This window comes from Piliocolobus tephrosceles, chromosome 16 (assembly GCF_002776525.5).
Source record: "Piliocolobus tephrosceles isolate RC106 chromosome 16, ASM277652v3, whole genome shotgun sequence".
Classification (NCBI taxonomy): Eukaryota; Metazoa; Chordata; class Mammalia; order Primates; family Cercopithecidae; genus Piliocolobus; species Piliocolobus tephrosceles.
The window spans coordinates 23,624,719-23,640,471 of record NC_045449.1 but is presented as its reverse complement, the minus strand read 5'-3'; positions in this window follow the sequence as shown (position 1 = coordinate 23,640,471).

The following is a 15,753-nucleotide window of genomic DNA, read 5'->3' as shown; positions in this document are numbered from 1 at the left end:
GGCCGGATCTCAGCTCACTGCAAGCTCCGCCTCCCGGGTGTACGCCACTCTCCTGCCTCAGCCTCCCGAGTAGCTGGGACTGCAGGCGCCCGCCACCTCGCCCGGCTAGTTTTTTGTATTTTTTAGTAGAGACGGGGTTTCACTGTTAGCCAGGATGGTCTCGATCTCCTGACCTCGTGATCCGCCCGTCTCGGCCTCCCAAAGTGCTGGGATTACAGGCTTGAGCCACCGCGCCCAGCCAATTTTTGTATTTTTAATAGAGACAGGGTTTCACCATGTTGGGCAGGCTGGTCTCGAACTCCTGACCTCAGGTGATCTGCCTGCCTCGCCTCCCAAAGTGCTAGGATTACAGGCGTGAGCCACCGTGTCCGGCCTAAGTTACTTTTTTTTTTTTTACAAAAATTTTTTTAAAGGCTGCTAGCTTATGTTCAGTTCTGTCACTCTCATCTTTTATTCCTGTTTTCACATAGCGTGGTACATTTTCTGTTTCTACTAGGAACTAGTGTGACAAACTCCCTGCCACCTTTAGATGAATGCCCAAATCTGTTTGCTCATACTGAGTCAAGCCTCTGGTTAACTGGAAACTCTAACATCAACCTCCAATAACCCGGCCTGGGGTAAAAAGCTTTGTTCAAGTCAGAAAACATATTCATTTGCTTAACAGTTGAGAAATATTTCATGACTGCCTGCTGTGCCTAGGCCCTATTTTGGGTGCTGGTGATGGATAAGGTCCCTTCCTTCATAAAGTGGAGGGAGGTAGACACAAAATACATGCTGCACCTGCTAGTATGTATAAGCTTGGAGTGGGTAGAAAGGAACACAGCATAGTATCCATCCTCCAGGGATTTGTGGATGAGGGCTGGAGCAGACCCATGTGGAAATAATTACGTAAGGCCTAACAAGGACAAAGAAGTTGCTTTGGACTTATTATGGAGGGAGATACTCTCTTCGGCGGGGAGGATTGGGAAGGCCTCTAAAAGGAGTTGCTATTCTGATAGGGACTTGAAAATAGCACTTCCACAGGTAGAGTTGCTGGGAAAGGCATATTGAGAAGAAGAAGAGTTTAAGCAAAGGTCCTGGGGCAGGGAAAGAGAGGTGGTAGTAGAACATGCCACAGGCCGGCTATGCATTGTCACATGACCAGTGCTTCTCCAAGTTTCAGCTGAGAAGGAGACAATTCCCTTGGCCCCAGAGGAGTCCAGGAGCCTTTAGGGCCACCAAAGCTGATGTTTATTTTGGGTGTACCTTGAAAGCTCTGCCGTTGACCTTACCTGTATGTTCATGGTATCCCTGGTCTTTAAGATGTTGCAGAAGGCGAATCTGGCCCTTTGCCAGGCTCAAAGCCAGCCTGCTAGATCCTCCTCTATAACTGCAGATCCCCGGGATTGCTCTGACTCCTGAATGAGAGGCAGGGGCGGGAACCAGTGCCCCTGTGGGACTCCGCATGGTGCCCAGTCTGTGCCCAGAAACGACAGTGGCAGGCAGTGACCCCTAAATGATCTTCTTTTGTCTTTGTGTCTCCTTGGCAGATTATCCCAGTTGTCCTTCCCCCATCCTCCACCCCCTTGCCTGGTGGCACAGACACTTAGCGATTTGCTCCTTAATTGTCCCCCAGCTAGGCTGCGCAGATGCCGCTCTTTAATCTCTCCTGATAAATGAATCGCACCGCTCCTTTAATCATATGTTCATATCCAAGCCAATTTGAATCAATTTGGCAGGGAGTGTGTTGCAAGGGATGCCATGACTGCTGTTTCTCCCCCAGGGCCCTGGAGCCAGAGCGGCTGCTGTCCTTACCCTCAGCAAAGAGCCCAGGAGGCCCATCCAGGGAAAGGATCGCCTACCTGAATAGTGGGGACTTTTCAAAGTCATCTAATTCGTTCCTGACCTCCAAGCAGGCCATGTGGGACTGGAGGGAGATGGATTCCCAAAGGCCTCAGAAGTGGGAGGGGGATGAGTCCCTTGCCTGCCTTGGTCACTGAATAAAGGACCCCATTATCATCCCTGGGAGAAAGTACTGCCTTAAATCTAACCCTAATCTCTTCTGTTCCCTGTTCATTTCCACTGCGCCGGATCTCTGGGAAGCTGGAACACTTCATCACCTTTTTTATAGCAACACATTCCAGACAAGTCTATGATAATTTGTCCTTGCTTGCTTCTACTGGCGGCCACCCCGACTCCTTCCATCTTTCCCTAGGACATATTTTCTAAAACCTCCAGCTTGGTGGGCAGTCCGACACGTTTGGTAATGTACCAAGCTCTTCTGCCTTTGAGGCTGCTGCCTTTTCACCTCCAGAGTGGTGCCCATGTGCAGTAGGGAAAACAAAGCAAAAATAGACAAAACCTGCCAAACTGAGTTCTGCCTCTAGCACTGCGACCTTGGAGAAGGGGCTTAACCTGTCAGGCCTCAGTTTCCCCAACTGTGAAACAAGGTAGTACTGCTGGCAAGAAACTTCTGGCTTCTAAATTCAGAGCTCCTTACCACAGCCAAAAGAATCTCCCACGCCCTCCCCCTTCATCCCGCTAGTGAGGAACTGGAGGGACTCATGGGTGGTGCCAGTGGGGCTTCGAGATCCGGGTGCTGTGGAAGAAACGTCGCACATTCTCCATCGGGAGTTAGTTTCCATTCAGCCACTCGGTTGAACCTCAAGGTCCTCTCATTTCCTCTTCTTCCCTAGTCCGCTCTGCCAGTCCAGGCGGTGCCTGATCATTCACTGGGAAACCGAAAGCTCATTAGCATATTCATAGACATTTGCATACCCCCTGTTCTTTGGCGCGCGTAGCCCTCTGGTCCCGCCCCTGCCTGGAGGTTCTTTACGCACTTCCCAGAAGCCATGCCCCTTAAAAGGGCAATGGGTTTTCAAGCCCCTGACGGGCCGCCCGTCTGCATTGTCCTTTTAATGATTACAGGGGCATTAGGACCGGTCTAGTCTCCCAGCAACCCAGAAATACTGTTTCCCGCCCTTTTAAGGGCGCTTGGAAGTCTTTGGACTGAGCTGAGGCCCAGGGCCAGTGACTGGGACTGAGGCCCCTTCCTACCCTGTCAGTAGTGAGAGGAGGGTTATAAGACCAACAATTGGCCGGGCGTGGTGGCTCACGCCTGTAATCCCAGCACTTTTTTTTTTTTTTTTTTTTTTGAGACAGAGTCTCGTTCTGTCGCCCAGGCTGGAATGCAGTGGCCGGATCTCAGCTCACTGCAAGCTCCGCCTCCCGGGTTTACGCCATTCTCCTGCCTCAGCCTCCTGAGTAGCTGGGACTACAGGCGTCCGCCACCTCGCCCGGCTAGTTTTTTGTATTTTTTAGTTGAGACGGGGTTTCACCGGGTTAGCCGGGATAGTCTCGATCTCCTGACCTTGTGATCTGCCCGTCTCCGCCTCCCAAAGTGCTGGGATTACAGGCTTGAGCCACCGCGCCCGGCCAATCCCAGCACTTTTAAGAGGCAGAGGCGGGTGGATCACCTGAGGTCAAGTGTTCAAGACCAGCCTGGCCAACATGGTGAAACCCCGTCTCAACTAAAAAAAATACAAAAAGTAGCCGGGCGTGGTGGCAAGGCACCTATAATCCGAGCTACTTGGGGGGCCGAGGCAGGAGAATGGCTTGAACCCGGGAGGCAGAGATTGCAGTGAGCCGAGATCATGCCATCGCACTCTGGCCTGGGGGACAAGAGCAAGACTTAGTCTCAAAAAAAAAAAAAAAAAAGGCCAAAACAGTTCCCATTTGTTGAGCACTTACTATGATGGCCCCAGCGCTTATGCACTTTGCCCTACAAAATTTCATTTCACCTCCATCACAACTCTGTGAAGACGTCATCCTGGAAAGAAAACTGAGTCTGAGGGGTGACGTCATCTTTCTAAGCAGAGTCCTCAACTTGCTTCCAGCAGCTGGCCAAGCGTCTCCTAACTATTCTGGCCTTGGCAGAGGATGCAGTGAGAGGCAAGAAAGCAAAGAATCACTGCCGTAGTCCTCATCTCAAATCGCGTGTGCTTGGCATTCGCCAAGGCCTGGCCTCAGAAAGGAAACGCTTCTTGGCAATTTGAGGGGAAAATATCTACTTCACATTTGCGTCGCTCTTCACAATTTTCAGAGCATCCCCCATACATTATCACATTTTCACTTCACTCCCACTGTGCCAGCAATATGAAAAACAGTTCCACATCGCTCAGAATGCATATTTTAAGCTATATTCACTTCAGTCTAATTTCATTACAGTACAACAACAATCCAGACCATTCATTCCCTGCTATTTGATCTGGGAGGAAAGATTTCCAGAGCAGTAGCCATTTTGGAGTTAACAAGGATGCCGGATGTGTTTGGAAGGAATTGTACAGAGAAACTGAGTCTTCTGTAGTGTGAGCCCCAGTGATGGGTCATATACATAAGGGAAATTCCAAAAAGAGTGAGTGCTTTGCGACTGAAGTCAGTGACATAAAATCCCCTAGTGGAATACTTATATGTGCAGATAGAATTTGCTGTAGATATCAAAAGTCAGCTATGACAGTTTTACCAAAAAATAAAATTCAAAAAGGATATTACGTTTTGACACTATCCAACCAAATTATATTTGAAGTGGCTTAAGAGTCAAAGAGTTCCACATTTTAATAAATTTTTATATGTTTTGTGCCACATCTATGATCTGACTAGATTAGGAAAAGCAGCAAATGGATTCGGGAAAGAGAGGACACTAGGGAATTTGAAAATGGAAATTAAGAAAAAAAAAAAAAAGTTAAGGCCGAGGTGGGTGGATCACCTGGGGTCAGGAGTTCGAGACCAGCCTGGCCAACATGGTGAAACCCCGTCTCTACTAAAAATACAAAAATTAGGCTGGGCGCGGTGGCTCACACCTGTAATCCCAGCACTTTGGGAGGCCGAGGCGGGCGGATCACGAGGTCAGGAGATCAAGACCATCCTGGCTAACATGGTAAAACTTCGTCTCTACTAAAAAAAATTCAAAAGATTAGCCAGGCGTGCTGGCGGGCACCTGTAGCCCCAGCTACTCAGGAGGCTGAGGCAAGAGAATGGCGTGAACCCAGGAGGCAGAGCTTACAGTGAGCAGAGATTGCACCACTGCACTCCAGTCTGGGTGACACAGCAAGACTCTGTCTCAAAAAACAAAAAAACAAACAAACAAAAATTACCTGGGTGTGGTGGTAGGAACCTGTAATCCCAGCTACTCAAGAGGCTGAGGCAGGAGAATCACTTGAATCTGGAAGGCGGAGGTTGCAGTCAGCCGAGATCATGCCATTGCACTCCAGCCTGGGCGACGGGTGAGACTCTGTCTCAAAAGAAAAAAAAGAGTTAAAAAAAAAATTTCTGTATGGGGAAGATATAGCCAATAGCTTTGGAAACATTAGGACTTTGAAAGATAGGTGAGTGACAGGCAGCCAGGCAAATATAAAATTGTATGTGATGAAAGAGGTCTCATGGCTCATCTTAACCCTGGGGCCTGGCATCAACTGCAGGTTGGCACCCTTGCTTGAGGACTGCTGGGGGACTACTGTCCAAGGAAGAGTGACCCTAGTGAATGCACTCCCTGGTAGGTTCTGCCCTGGAAGCACAGGTCTCATGGCCTGCCTTTGTGGGTTCCGGAGCACATCTGTGGGAGCCACTATTTCTGGTGGAAACATACTCAGTCACTGGGCAGGTTTTAATAGTAGAAAGGAGCTTCTGCTCCCAGGAACTGACAAAATAAGCCTAGAGAACCAACTAGAAAGTAAGGCAGTCTTACAGCTCTGTTAATGGGTTCCTAAGGTTACATATAGACATGACAAAAGTAGATGGGAAAACACAGATCAATAAGTAAATATTAGAAGGGACCTCTGAAAACTGTAAGTAGTTTTACTTGGGGATGTGGGGTTACAGGTGAAGTAGCTGTGCTTTCAATACCAAGTTTTCATACAGTTTTTAAAAGTCAGTACAGATGTGTGTAGCAACACCAAAGAAGGCCCCAAATTGTCATATTAGCTTGAGTGTAAGAGTCACTTCTTTCCCAACATTTCATATACAGAAATCATAGCAGGCAGTGGGCGGGGGGTGGTAAACCGTGTGGCAAAGCTGCTTAGAAACTGCTTAGATCCCTTGCTCAGGGAAAGCCATTCTTAAAGCAGCAGGCTTCTCTTGGCATGGCTGAGAGGGAAGCTGGAAGAGGAACAGATTGGAGGGTGGAACATGAACAGGGTATTTAGGGGAGGCGAGCAGGGTGGATGAGACAAGAGCATCTAGACCAAGCCCTCCCACGCAGCCGGGAGCCCTGCAGGTGATGGGTTTAGGTAAGGATGTTTTTGTTAAAGGGACTGGTAGTAGGGTTGGGATGAGGAGAAGCCAAGAGTTGAGAGGGTCATTTAGGATATCTGTGCCATAGTGATATACTTCTTTTTTTTCTTTTCTTTGTTTTTTTTAAGATCTGCAAGCAGGAGGACATGGCTTACTGGCCAGACTTTGTGCCCGGCTGGTAGATGTGTGCTTCTAATACATGGTTCCATCTGAGAAGGTGTACCCCTTAGGGAAGTGTTGTTGCCAAGTTGAGTGACCAGTGAGTTTCTCTGAGAAATTGGAAAATGCAGGATCCCTAGTAAAATGGGAAACTCGGGGGCTGAGGCATCCTGGAAGGTCTGGGAGGAGCAAGGCCCCTGGGGTGTGGGTGTGATCTCCCTCTCCCTCCTCACACCCAACTCCTTGCTCCCCAGTAGAAATCAGCTACAAATCTCAGCTTGTTGGGAACAGATGGCCTTGGCTGACGAATAAACCACCGCAGGCTGCTCCACCTGTTCTCAGGCTGGAATAATCAGCTCGAGACAAACATCAGCGCTGAAATAACTCATGGCAGCGAGTGATGCACAGGCACTGATTCCAAAAATCTCTTAAACAGCCCCTCCAACTCTCTCCCCTCCCCAGCCCCTAGAGGCCATGGGGGAAGGTAATGGAGCACAAAAGACAGATAGCGCCCCAAACCGAGCAGGAGGCCGGAGCTGGTAGTGCCACCAGCGGAAATGGGTGGAGGGCAGGGCTGAGATACGCGGTAGAGTGGGGGCATCCACTTCAGTGGGGCAGGAAATCATTTCTCAGGAGCACGTAGAGAACATGGGCATTCCTGTGTTGGTCCATGGGCCAAGGCCGAGGAGACTCAACTAGTCTGGGATGGTAGATACCTGAGAATTTAGGATTCATTTGATTTGTTCATTAAAGGAGTGAACTGCAAGTAGGGTCAAGCTACCGGGGAATCTCTCAGCAGCTCACACAGTTCTGGCGGCAACCACTGGGGTCTTCTCCCGCTCCCTCTGTCGATGGGTGTCTGGGTGCCCACAGTTGTACAGATTTGTGTTCGGCTTCCCCCAATTCCCGATGAACTCAGCTGGGCTGACGTTCCCTGGCACTAGCAGATGAGCCCGTCGGAGGAGTGACAGTGCAGGGAAGCAGTGGTGATGGGCAGTGGGGGATGCCAACCGAGATGGGGGTCTGAATCCCTGTGGAGCTGGTCAGGAGAGGGCAGGGAGGCAGAGAAGAAGCTGACTGTTTGCACTGGTTGCCTCAGGCAGCTGGCTCCCTCAGTCTGGCCTCCAGGCCTGGTACACAAAGCAGGGGACTCCAGAGGCTGTGTGGGCTTACAGCAAAGCAGCTTGAAGAGCCCTCCAAACCCCAAATTGCATTTTTAAGTGCCAGTTATTCTTTCCCCACTGTCCTGCCTAGGGCCCAGGACATTGGAGACTGAGCCCTCCCCTCTTATTTAGGGTCCTGCAAACCTGTTCTCTTCCAAGCTGGTTCTGCCCACAGAGGTGCCGAGGTAGCGCCTGTCCTCCTAAGTGGCTGGCTCTGAGGTTCTCACCCCTGGCTGTTTCGCTTTATATACAAAAAGTTTTAAAAAATAGTACAGTGGGGCCGGGCGCGGTGGCTCAAGCCTGTAATCCCAGCACTTCGGGAGGCCGAGACGGGCGGATCACGAGGTCAGGAGATGGAGACCATCCTGGCTAACATGGTGAAACACCGTCTCTACTAAAAAATACAAAAAACTAGCCGGGCGAGGTGGCGGGCACCTGTAGTCCCAGCTACTCAGGAGGCTGAGGCAGGAGAATGGCGTAAACCCGAGAGGTGGAGCTTTCAGTGAGCTGAGATCCGGCCACTGCACTCCAGCCCAGGCGACAGAGCAAGACTCCGCCTCAAAAAAAAAAAAAAAAAAAAATAGTACAATGAATGAACCTGTTGATATGGTTTGGCTGTGTCCTCACCCAAATCTCATCTTGAATTGTAGTTCCCATAATCCCCATGTGTTGTGAGAGGGACCTGGTGGGAGGTAATTGAATCCTGGGGGCGGTTACCCCCGTGCTGTTCTTGTGATAATGAGTGAGTTCTCACGAGATCTGATGGTCTTGTAAGGGACTTTTCCACTCTTCGCTCTGCACTCATTCTCTCTCCTGCCACCCTGTGAAGAGGTGCCTTCCATCATGATTGTAAGTTTCCTGAGGTATTCCCCAGTCATGCAGAACTGTGAGTCAATTGAACCTTTCTTTATAAATTACCCAGTCTCGGATATTTCTTCATAGCAGTATGAGACTGGACTAATACACCTGTTTTACCCATCAAGCAGCTTCAACAGTTATCACACCTCAGGAGGCTGAGATGGGAGGATTCCTTGAGCCCAGGAGTTCAAATTCAGCCTGGGAAACACAGTGAGACCCCCGTATCTTAAAAAAAAAAAAAAATATATATATATATATATATATAATTTAATTTTTTTTTTGAGACGGAGTCTCATTCTGTTGCCCAAGCTGGAGCACAGTGGCACGATCTCAGCTTACTGCAGCCTCTGCCTCCCAGGTTCAAGTGATCCTCCTGCCTCAGCCTCCTGAGTAGCTGTGATTACAAGTACATGCCACCATGCCTGGCTAATTCTTGTATTTTTTTTTAGTAGAGACGGAGTTTCACCATGTTGGCCAGGCTGGTCTCCAACTCCTAACTTCAGGCTATCCACCCGCCTCAGCCTCCCAAAGTGCTGGGATTATAGGCATGAGCCACCATGCCCGGCCTTAATTTAATCTAAAATAAGAAAAATTAAAACAGTTATCAACAGGGAATCTTGCTTCATTGGCAACCCCGCCCACTTCCCCATTCCCTTCACTGTATTATTTTGAAGCTGACAGACATGATGTCATTTCACCAGGAAATAGTTGAGTATTCCTCAAAGAAAAGAAAATGAGGCCAGGCACGGTGACTTACATCTGTAATCCCAACAGTTTGGAAGACCAAGGCAAGCAGATCACTTGAGCCCTGGGCAACATAGGGAGACCCCATCTCTACAAAAAATAAAAATAATCAGCTAGGTTGAGGTAGAAGGATCACCTGGGAGGTCAAGGCTGCAGTGACCTGTGATAGCACCATTGCACTTCAGCACTTCAGCCTGGGCAACAGAGTGAGAGGATGTTTTGAAAAGAAAAGAAAAGAGAAAAAAATAAAAGGACTTTTTTTTTTTTTTTTTTTTTTAGATGGAGTCTCGCTCTGTCGCCAGGCTGAAGTGCAGTGGCGTGATCTCGGCTCACTGCAACCTCTGCCTCCTGGGTTCAAGCGAGCCTCCTGCCTCAGCTTCCCAAGTAGCTGGGACTATAGGCGCATGTCACCATGCCCAGCTAATTCTTAGTATTTTTCAGTAGAGACGGGGTTTCACCATGTTAGCCGTGATAGTCTCCATCTCTTGACCTCATGATCCGCTCCCCTCGGCCTCACAAAGTGCTGGCATTACAGGCATGAGCCACTGCGCCCGGCCGACTTTTTTTTTTTTTTTTTTAAATAGAGACAAGATCTTGCTCTTTTGTCCTGGCTGGAGGGCAATGGCATGGTCATAGCTCACTGCAGCCTCAAACGCCTGGTCTCAAGTGATCCTCCCATCTTGGCCACCCAAAGCATTGGGATTACAGATGTGTGACATCACACCCAGCCAGAAAATGACTCTTCAAAAAACATAATCACAATATTCTTATCACACCTAAAAAAGATCAATAATTCCTTAATACAAAACGTCCAATGTTTAAACTTCCCTGATTTTATTATATATTATATATATTTTAAATTTTACATTTATGTAAAATATACAATATATATTTTAAAATTAGTCTGTTTAGGATCCAAATAAAAGTGAAGAGCTTTTTAAAAAATATGGTGCCTAGGGCCTTCTCCCGCGGCGATTCTGATTTAATTGGTCTTGGGTGGGTCCCAAGCATCATCTTTCTAAAGCTCCCCAGGTGGTTATAATGTGCAGCCAGGGTTGAGAAATGCTCTGCCTTTCCCCCTACCAGCTTCCCGCCAACTCCTCCATGTTTGTGCCGTTAAATACTTCTCCCCGTTTCTGACCAGCTGATCAGGCAGCTCCCAGAGCTGCTCAGATCAGGTGAGGGCTGCCCATCTTCTCCAGGTTCCTCTTTCAAGGTGGGTGCTAACTCTCTGCGAACACAGCATTCCCTTTCCCTACAGATTCTCATACCATGTGCACCTGTTCCTATTTCTTTCTCCCCTAATAGACCTGGTGCTTGTTCCTGCCTTGCAAGTGTAGCAGATTTTTTTTTTCTTTTTGCCTGAAAATAGCAAAATTCCTGTCTCAGGAAAAAGGGAGAACTTCCCTGGGGACTGTACTCACTTGGCTGCTCCAATGCCTCAGTGCCGTGCTGGAGCTGAGCATAGGGCCTGCTGGTGGTCTTGGCAGCAGATGTAAGGGAACCCAGGGATTCGAGTGGGACTCGAACCTGGCACATTTCGGGGAATCTAAGAAACTTTTCTCTCCTGAAGATGTTGGCTCCAGGAGCATTTTGGAGAGTGATGCCTGCATCCCTAGCTCTGTGCCTTTGCTCGCAAGCTGTGAGCCTGCCTTCCCACGGCTGCTGTTTACGTTCTCCAGCCCTCAACCCCTTCACTCCACTTGCCTTTTGAACTTGTTCCTCTCTCCCATGCCACCCCCACTCCATGCATCACTGAATGTTGGTGAAACAAATCTAGTCTAAAATAATGAGCAATCAACTACCCCGATGCTTGGGGGCAGGCTGGGCAGGGGCTGGGGGAAGGGGTAGGAGCTGAATCATTTATAAAGCTTAATAAAGATGCAGATGAGCAGTGCTAACTAGGAACCCCAGAGCTGGGCTTATTCATTATTCAAAGTTATGTAAATATCATGGGCCCTGCCTGTTAGAATCCCACCCCTTGTCTCTGCGGCTCCTCCAGGGCTGACAGATCCAGCCCACCTTGCTCCTCCCCCATTCTCCCTAATCCCGGTGCCTGCATTATCCCTGCCTTAGGCCCAGATATTTATTTCAGACCCTACTCCCAGGGTAATAAAAATCTTAGACCCCCCTTTCTAGCCAGCAGTCGTCCAGAAGTTTTGAGGGGAGGCCCTGGCCTTCAGATGAGCCTCTACAGGCCCAAATAGTGGAGCTTCTCATTTTTAAAAAAAGATTTCCAAGGAAAGAATATAAATGTGCTTATCTACATGTTTTAGTATCTCACAAATCTACCTAATGGGATGGATTTCCTGAAGTGTAACTTTAATCCCTCTTGCTGCACTAAAAGCCCACCACTTAAAAAACCAAATTCTCTTTCCATCACTCTTCTGAGAAGAAAATGCAGGCGTGGAGTTACTTTGCAGCCAACTGTCTCCAGACTGACTCAGCCATGTTGCCGCCTCTGACCTTTCTAGATAGTTGACTCTCCTTCCTGGGTACACTCACATTCCTTAAGCTCTAAAACCCATTCTGGGATGCCAAACTCTGCTGGGGTCTAAACTGGTACTGAGGATAGTATATACCTCCTCCTCCTCCCCACCACGATCCCTGACTGGTACTTCAGATCGCCTGGGTCTTAGAACTCAAATTACTTTGCCCTGACTCTCCTCCCTCTTTGCCAGTCTTTCCCGATTTCCCCACCATCTCCTCATCTTTTGGCGAGGCTGATATGAAAAATTGGGTCAGAGTCACGAAGGCGTCGATTGCCTCTGCTCTCCCTTCTTTCCTGGCCTGGCTTTCTTTCCTCCCGCCCCCAATCTATTTTCAGCCTGCCTCTGCTTTCCTCAGTCTGCTTGCCAACCAGGCCAGCCTCTTTCTCTTCGTTGCCCTTATCTCTCTCCTGCAGCCTGTGCAGACCCCAGCTGCCCTTCCAGAGGTCTCTTCTTGCCTGCCTGATTGGTTTTGATTTTCTTCCATCTTGAAGATCTGTACGGCGTGTCTGAAAGGGGATGTCTGGCCACGCTCAGGCGGAAGGGAAGCAGAGAAAGAATACTGGTTGGTGTGCTTTGGAAAATCCTTTGATATAACTGAAACCCTTAAGTTGTCCTGGGACTCCTTCTACAATGACTTTTGCTTTCCTCTAGGCCCAGAGACTGTTCCCAACATCTCCTCTACTATCCCACCCCACCCCACCTAAGAATGGCTGGTTTCCTCCCACTTGGGCACTCTGGGCCCATTTCCTTTGGTCTTAGGGGTGCGTGGCATTCCTGAGGGTCCTGGCCTGCCTCGTGGTCTGCACATTGCCAGTCTCTACTTTCCCAGCTTCTTGTCTCTCTCCCTTCTTGGCTGGCCCCATCCATCCCCCAACGGCCCATCCTCCCTCACTCACCCCCCTGCCTCCTCCCACTCTTTCCTGGGCTCCTCTGGAGAGGCCTCCGCCAGCTGAGGCAGGACTTGGGAGCAGCCCCCACTCGTCCTTTCTCAGCCTCCGGGAGACACTGGTCCCTCCTTTAGCTGCCACCAACAGGCTGAATAAGGCTGGATATTTTGGAAGGGGAGCTGCAGCTGGCTGGGGGAGGGGGTGGCACTGAGAGAAGCCAGAGGGAACTGCGGACAGCTGTGGGGTGAAAGGGGGCATTCCGAGCATCTTAGCTTCCCAACTTTCTCGGCTTGGGAGCTGGGGGGGATCTTATTCTGGTTCTTCTCTGTGTCTCACTTGTCTGTCCCCACCAGTGATAACACAGTATCTTGCTTTACAACTCATCACATTCTTTCACGTGTGTCCAAAGGCCTGCATGGCTCACTCCTTCTCCTTCAAGTCTGCTCGAAGGCCCTCCTCTGTGAGTTCTCCTCTGACCACCCACCTGAAAGGTCAGACCCTCCCCCAGCTTTCCCTGTCACCTCCTCATAACCTGCCTCTGTTTTGTCCCCAAAGCATTTATCACCTTCTAATTTATAATTACTTACATGAATTGCCTATGTGTCTCCTTCTCACTGGACTGTAAGCTTTGTAAGAATGAGATTTTTTTTTAGGCTAGGTGCAGTGGCTCACGCCTATAATCTCAACACTTTGGGAGGCCAAGGCGAGTGGATCACTTGAGGCCAGGAGTTCAAGACCAGCCTGGTCAACATAGCGAAACCCCATCTCTACTAAAAAAAAAAAAAAAACACACACACATACACACAGAAAAATTAGTCAGACGTGGTGGCACACGCCTGTAATCCCAGCTACTCAGAAGGCTGAGACAGGAGAATCACTTGAACCCAGGAGTTGGAGGTTGCAGCGAGCTGAGGTTGCACCACTGCACTCCAGCCTGGGCAACAGAGTGAGACTGTGTCTCAAAAAAAAAAAAAAAAAAAAAAATGAGATTTAAAAAAAAATTGTGGTCGAAAACACATAACGAAATTGACCATCTTAACCACTTTTAAGTGTACAGCTAAGTGGCATTAAGTACATTCACATTGTTGTACAACCAATCTACAGAACTCCTTTCATCGTGCACAACTGAAAATCTGTACCTATTAAAAAAATCGCCATTTCCTCCTCCTCCCAGATCCTGGCAACTGCTATTTACTTTCTGTCTCAATGACTCTGACTACTCTAGATACCTCATATGTATGAAGTGAAATAATACTACTTGTCTTTTTATGACTGGCTTATTTCACTTAGCATAATGTCCTCAAGTTTAATCCATGTGGTAGCATGTATCTGAATTCCCTTTATTTATTTATTTATTTATTTATTTATTTATTTATTTATTTATTTATTTTAGACAGGATCTTGCTCTGCCGCTTGGCTCACTGCAACCTCCACCTCCCAGGTTCAATTGATTCTCATGCCTCAGCCTCCCAAGTAGCTGGAATTACAGGCTTGTGCCACCACACCTGGCTATTTTTTTTTTCCTCACTCTGTTGCCAGGCTGGAGTGCAGTGGCACAATCTTGGTTCACTGCAACCTCTGCCTCCTGGGTTCAAGCAATTATCCTGCCTCAGCCTCCTGAGTAGCTGGGACTACAGGTGTGTGCCACCACACCTGGCTAATTTTTGTACTTTTAGTAGAGACAGGGTTTCACCACGTTGGCCAGGATGGTCTCGATCTCTTGACCTCCTGCTCCACCTGCCTCGGCCTCCCAAAGTGCTGGGATTACAGGCGTGAGCCACTGCACCCTGCCTAATTTTTGTATTTTTAGTAGAGACAGGGTTTCGCCATGATGGCCAAGCTGGTCTCCAACTCCTGGACTCAAGTGATCCACCTGCCCTCGGCCTCCCAAAGTTCTGGGATTACAGGTGTGAGCCACTGCGCCCAGCCAGAATTCCCTTTATTTCTAAGGCTGAATAACATTACGTTATATGTACATACCACATATTGTTTATCCATTCATCCATCCATGGACGCCTCAGTTGTTTCTACCTCTTGGTCATCGTGAATAATGCTGCTCTGAACAGGGGTGTATAAATAACTCTTTGAGATCCTGGTTTCTGTTCTTTTGGGCATATACCAGAAGTGTAATTGCTGGATCATATGGTAATTCTATTTTTAATTTTTTGAGGAACAACCATGCTGTTTTAGAACAGGGATTTTTGTCTTTTTTATTCACTGATGCATCTATGGTGCCTACATAGTGCCTGGCACATAATAGAGGCTCACTCAGTATTTGTGTTTTGAACAAATGCATGAATGAATGATCTTATTTGATCCTCACATACCCCTGTGGAGCTGGTCGGCATTATTATGCCCATTTACAGATATAATACTCCCATTTTACAGAGGCTGAGGTTCAGGGAACCATCTGAGATCACACAAAAAGCAGATTTGGCGTGGGGTTGACAGGCTTGGCTGGCATTTTTTTTTTTTTTTTAAGACTGAGTCTCACTCTGTCACCTAGGCTAGAGTGCAGTGGTGCTGTCTCGGCTCACTGCATCCTCTGTCTCCTGGGTTCAAGTTATTCTCCTTCCTCAGCCTCCTGAGTAGCTGGGACTACAGGCGCCCGCCACCATGCCCAACTAATTTTTTTATTTTTAGTAGAGACGGGGTTTCACCACATTGGCCAGGCTGGTCTCAAACTGCTGACCTCAGGTGATCCGCCCCTCTCAGCCTCCCAAAGTGTTGGGATGACAGGCGTGAGCCACGGCCTTGGTTACTTTTTATAACACACTGGAGAATCAGTGCTAATACACGTGCCTAGGACCTTAAGGACTCAGGCAGTTGAAGAGCCATTTCCTCTGTGTTGTCTTTCCTTTGGGGCTATATGTACTGTCATTCTCACTGCCTGCTCCTCCCCACTCTGTGATTCCCCCTAACACATCCTGCCTACCCAGTCCCAGTTTTTCTCTCTAGAGCATTTTAACTCCTGTTCTGGGGTGGAACTGGCCCGATCTGGAGATCCTCCAGGTGGGTTTCATCTGAGTGCATCCAGACTTGCTCGAGTCCTTGTTTCCACCCCTCACCCCACCACCCACCCCGGGATGGTTATAAGCCTGTTCCCTTCCAAAGCAATTAGTGCAAGGAGGCCAGCCGACTCGGTGCTAATGCTGTTTCATTAAGTGGGAGCAATCCTAATGA